This window comes from Tamandua tetradactyla, chromosome 2 (genome assembly GCF_023851605.1).
Source record: "Tamandua tetradactyla isolate mTamTet1 chromosome 2, mTamTet1.pri, whole genome shotgun sequence".
Taxonomy (NCBI): Eukaryota; Metazoa; Chordata; class Mammalia; order Pilosa; family Myrmecophagidae; genus Tamandua; species Tamandua tetradactyla.
The window spans coordinates 56,200,408-56,206,407 of NC_135328.1; the positions used below are offsets into that span (position 1 = coordinate 56,200,408).

General features: G+C 39.9%; 1 protein-coding gene across 3 annotated transcripts in view; it reads right to left on the reverse strand.

Moving 5' to 3' along the window:
* TSC1 (TSC complex subunit 1) overlaps nt 1–5,104 on the reverse strand; it is a 90,417-nt gene extending 85,313 nt beyond the window's left edge. For 2 of the 3 annotated variants that reach the window (XM_077147357.1, XM_077147359.1), the window contains exon 1: nt 4,971–5,104. The gene's annotated coding sequence lies outside the window, so the exon portion shown is untranslated. The remainder of the gene's footprint in view (nt 1–4,970) is intronic. The other variant, XM_077147366.1, reaches the window with a different exon arrangement.
* Nucleotides 5,105–6,000: the final 896 nt, after the last annotated feature.

Genomic DNA, 6,000 nt, shown 5'->3' on the forward strand with positions numbered 1-6,000 from the left:
AACTGGTCTAGAAAGAAGAAAGGGCAATGAAGACAAGAAACACTAAACCTATACACACACATGTATGTACATATATATAACACATATGTATAATATATACTATATACCCATATGTGTGTGTGTGTGTATTTGCTTTGAGGTTCAAAAGGAAAAGAAACCTTGAAAAAAAGCCAGTGAAATTCTGCCAGATGCTAAAGGTATCAGCACAGATAGAATGCAAAGCTTGACAAGAATTTAGTAGGTTACATGCCTGAGTTTTCTACTTCTTTTTTTTTGAACATGGCGCCTAAAGTTGGATTCTCAGTGAAGTGTGGCGAATATTTCAAATAGAAGTTTAACAAAATTATTTCTAATACAAAGAGTATATAAGTCCATCTTTAAAAGAAAGGCTTTCCCTACCTACTAATTAAAAACAAAATTTCATTTTAATAAAGCCCAAGTCATTTGTTTTTTTTTTTTTCACATGGGCAGGTACCGGGAATCAAACCAGGGTCTCTGGCATGGCAGGCGAGAACTCTGCCTGCTGAGCCACCATGGTCCATCCCTAAATCCATTTTTAAGAGCAGTAGTTTATCCAAAATGATCTTCAAGCACTTCAAGCTGGGTCCACGAAATCCCAGTAGTCATATGCAAAATTTCATATCTATAGCAGATTTTTTTGGTGGTGATGGGACAGGAAGGGCAGAGGTAGGGGCATTTGAAAATTAGATTTTCAAATGGCAATATTAGATTTTCAGAGGGCAAATGAAAAATCTCAAAAAACTTAAGAACTGACCTATCAGTCAATTTACGAGATTAGCAGATCAGACAGTTTATCACAGTAAAAGATTAAATGCTTGGGCTCCGGAGTCAACCAGAGTTCAAACCTCAGCTCAGCTACTAACTGTGACCTTCCCTGGACAAATTACTTAAATTTTTTAAGCCTCGGTTTCTTTATCTCCCTATTCTGTCTGTAGGAAGCATAAACAGAATAATACATGTAAAGTACTTTGTCCAGTGATTGGCACATACATTCTCAATAAATTTAACTTATTATTATAACATTATTACTTCTAAACAAAATGTATTCCTGGGTACATAATGCTTAGCAGCCCATCAGTTTAACAACTAGCATTTGAAACATTGATAAAACCATTCTATAACTTAAAATGGATACACTTTGGGTTTGTTACTGTGCTCTTAAACTCCTCAAAGTAGCACAGATCTTAATGACTGCAGACATTCAGGTCACTACATCTGTTCTTTTTTTTTTTTTTTTTTTTTTTTTTTTTAGAGAGAGGGAGGAAGGGAAGGAAAGACAGAGAAGGAAGGAAGGATGGAAGGAAGAAAGGGAAACATCTTTAAACATTTTCTTGTTTTATTATATTTTGTTTGTTTGTTTGTTTTTTACATGGGCTGGGGCCGGGAATCGAACCGAGGTCCTCCGGCACGGCAGGCAAGCACTCTTGCCCGCTGAGCCACCGCGGCCCGCCACTACATCTGTTCTTACTTTCATCACCAACAGAAGGGCAAAATTGTCCCTTATTACTGAAACACTTCATGGCCTCCATTGTCATTATATTTATTCAGAAAGTGACTTGTGAGTTCTAGGCCAGTAACTACTATGCTTTGTTTTTTGTATTAAAGCTAGGTTTTTAAGGCACTTTACTCATTAGATGACAATCTGAATACATCAAACCTTCAAAAGCATTTAGTTACCTTTTGCTACTTCCCTGTACACAACAAAAGTTAGCACTGCACAAGAAAAGGGACAAGAAGAAACTGGCATTCTTGAGAGTATATATATCATTTATCCTTCCCTCCCATGAAATTAAGCATTAAATTATTAATTTTCGGCAACTATAAGCTCACAAAGTAATCAGAGAAAAAAAATCTCAAATTACTGATGGTTAGACTTCTTTCAAGTCAATTTAAATGGGGTTTAAAAAAATGAGTATTTTATGCAAACCAAATTATATTAAATTGCTATCAAATGATGATCTGAGGGGAAAACTTAATGTCCTTGCATATACTAAACAGATTTTTAAAGGCAAAACAGCTGTAGATGCGTGCTGATTATACTTTTCTTTCATGCTTTTAGATACTTGAATGATAAAATTAGTCTCAAAGAGATTGATAACATGAGAAATTTATAGATAAAAACCATATCTTTTTAAAAATAATATGACATAAAGGAAATGATAAACAAGTCATCACTCAGGATCAAAAAAAAACATTTTCTTAGTTATTATAAAGCCATTAACATTTTGATTCAAACAATTTTAATCAAAATGTTTAACTGAAGTCCCAGGAGGTCTTTAAATCACAAAAATTTAGACTTACAAATATTCTAATTTACAGTCCAACTCATTTCACAGATGAAGAAACTGAGACTAGGAGAACTTAAGTGACTTGCTAAAGTTCAAAAGCTTATTGGGCTTTTCTAGAAAAGTTTGAAATTGATGTATTGCTGTATTTGGCTCATCTACATCTAAGAATACCAAATATTTCTAGGAGAAGCTCATTTTAGTTCACTATGGCTCTGGAACCTGGAAAAGAACATGTTTGTATCCTAACAAACTTCTAAAGAAAACATAGCTATAAGACCAAGTCAGCTCTAATTCTGAGCCACTTATTCACCACTACACACAGAGGTTTTACATCAGAGGTTTAAAAGTTATTTAAAGAAATGTCTCTGAAATAAATTATAAATTAAAATTAAATAAAAACAGCCAAAGCAATACTTTAAACCAGTGGTCCTCAACCTCTGCTGTACATCAGAGTCACCTAGAGCTTCTTCCAAATTATATATCCAGGGCATCCTCAAAGACAGTTTGATATCCCTTGTTTCCAGCCATCTCATTATTTGTAAACATTTCATACACAGTATACATTTGTTTTGCTCCAATAAGACTGTTCAGTTTTATTTCACAAATGAAACCATGCACAGAAAGCATCACATTATATCACAAAGCAGCAGTACTGGACATCTTTGGTCTTAACTTTGTAAGAATACAATTGAGTCACAAGATTTCAGACCCTTCAATTTAATGAAAACAAGTAAGAAGGCTGGTAGCCACCTTCTTTCTAACTAGGAATTTAGGAACATGCCTAGCCTTTAATACACCAGGAAATGCATGAAGCAAAGAAAGTTTATATCTCTATCTACCCTTCTAGGCACATGATATAAGAGTGTTTTGGATAAGATATTAACTTTAGTAAGAGGATATTTTCCATTTACATCTTCTATAAATACCCCTTAAGTTTACACCAGGTGGTTAGAAGAAGATTCTGCGACTCCCCAGGGCAATAGCAAAGACTAGTTCCGTGTTTCTGAGGAGCCTCATTTGCCTGATGCATGACTGTTAAATGTGCATTTTCCTACACAACCCTAAATCAGTCTTCACATTTGCATATTCCAGGTTTACTCAGGAATGTTCAACTTAAGAATCACAGGTGGTTGCACAGTAAATCAAAGGCTCCCAGAAGATTAGATTTTATAATGCTTATTGAAATTTACAGCTCTACTTTGCCAGCATGTTTGAATTCAAATGACTCCAAGGTTGATTCCAAAATTATAAATCAAAGTGTCTCAGAAGAGTATTATTCTACTTCAATACTTTACATGTTACTCTATATAAACTGAAGTACTATTTCGAAGCTTTCTGTTAAAACAAAAAATCCAGCAAAGACTTTAGCAGAACTTCTTTCTGGTAAACTCATCAATTTTATAAAAACATCAAATACTTTCCAGCTTAATTTAGACTAGCACATTTACACATGCAACACTGCCATCCTTAACAAAAGCTAATTCCTTCAAAATTAAATACACACACACACACACACACAGGCATGCTTACACGAACCTTGGCCAATTTGGTTAATCTAGTCATTTAATTAGAATGACAGGCCAGCATCTATCAAATAACAGATACATGATTTATGGGAGTATAAATAATGACAGGAGCATAGTCTTTGGAATCAGTGGGACCCGGGTTTCAGTCCTGGCTCAGATACTTTTTGTGACTTGGGCAAGTAACCTAATTTTTCCAGGCCTCGGTTTCTTCGTCTGAGAAATGGACTTATTAATAGTGGCTGCCTCTTCCCTCTGCAGTTATCATCTCCGTTAGACCTCAGACAAAAGCACTTCTACAGTGCCTAGCACACAGAGAACACGCCATAAACATTAGATGCTATTGTATAAGTTAGGAGAACCGCATCCTCTTCCAAGTTGCCCCCATATCCAAAACACACGAAGCAAAACTCTTTAACAGGAAACACAAAGAAAGCTTTAATTTTCAGAAGTCTCTCTAACTGCAGGCTTTTCATCCTCCAGTACCTCAAATGAATGAATGAGCACCTAGGATTGGTTCCGCAAATAGCTGTTTCTTAAGAATTACCTCTGATGACTTTAAGGTAACTGTCTTTCACCGTCAATTAAACACCCACAAGTACACCCGGAGCAAGACACTCCAGTCATGCAAACATCAGCCAAGACACCGACTCCCGGAGAGTCCCCGATGCCCACAAGCAGCGTCCATTCATTCTACCTCTGCGCCCACTCATCAAGTCTTGGGACCAGCCCCCACTCCGGCTCCTCGACTCCTGCCAAGGTTCTCTGTCCAGTCCTCAGCATCCCGTGTGAACCTGTTACCCCAGCAAGTGAGGGGCTGGCAAAGGAACCCACTTCAACCCTGCCCTGAGCACCACGGTACCGAGGTCCAGCCTTATTCTTGGCCGCCAAGAAGGGCTGAAGTGCCAGCCCGGCCTGCATCTTCTCCCCTGGGACCCGCCAGTCCCTGACCGGCCCAGCGAGAGACAACCCGTAGTAAGAGGGAGGGGAAAGCTCTCCGAATCCCCTTCCCCGGTTCCCCTCCCAGCCAGTGCGCTCCGTGCCCCATGCCCCCAGACCCTCCCAGACCCGAATCATGGTGCCATAATTTCCCCAAGAAGCCCACAGGAAAAAGAAGGGGAGACACCCCCATACTCACCCGATGTCTCCTCCCCCTCAGCTGTTTACCTCACAGTTCCTCCACTCTACAGGGCGCCGCCATCTTGGACGTACAGCACCTCCCCGACGTGAAACGTCTACGACAGACTGCAGCCTCCGCCACGAAAAAGAGTCCCTGGTGGTTCTCGCCTCTCTCTCAAACCAAATAACAGATGAACGCTGTCGACAGCTCTGTTGAACAGAAGAGTCTATTCTGCTCGTTAGTGAAGGTACAGCCTGGTCAAGGAAAAAACAAGGAGGGTTTTTAAGGCAGGGGGGCGGGACAGGCGGAAGGATCCTAAAAGGAGACTGCTGAGAGATCTTGTGACTCCGAAGGAGGCGAAAAGAAGGTCCGGCACGGCGGGAGGAGCCACAGTGAAAATTGGAGGGGAGGGAAGGGGGAACTCACGTGACTGGGCCGGGCCAGAGGGGGCTGTGGAAGAGAAATAAACAAGTTCGCCTTGGTTGGGTGTGGTTAGAGTGCCATTCAACCTTTATTCGGTGCTGTCTTATCCTTTCGCAGATCCTAGTGCCTCATATCTTGTTGTGCCTGGCCACAGAGCTATGATTCCATTTCCCACAGAGCCACTGGGGCACGCTAGGTTTGCTTTTGAACCTTAAAGGAGTTGTAACTCATATAGAGGAGTCAAAAGCTGGACAAAAAGCCACCCTCTTTCCTTTGCAAGACATATGCAAAAACCCACATTTGGGACTCTGTGAAGAACCAAAGCGGCTTCTGTCCTCGAATTGCTAACTGTTGAGCCATAGTCATGAGATCTGTGGAAAACCACCTTAATAATAGAAGGCGGCTTTAATATCAGAAAGCCTTAATTCAATCCCCACTCTTCTACTTCCTGGCTGTAGTAAACCTGGACAAGTATTTAATCCTCTAAGCCTCAGTTTCTTCCTCTATGAAATAGGCATAATAACATTCTCAAGGTGAAGATTCAAGGAGATAACTTAGCGGAAGTGTATGGTGCATAGTTAATGCTCAGTGAATGATGGCACTTACAAAGTAGGAGATAATAAGC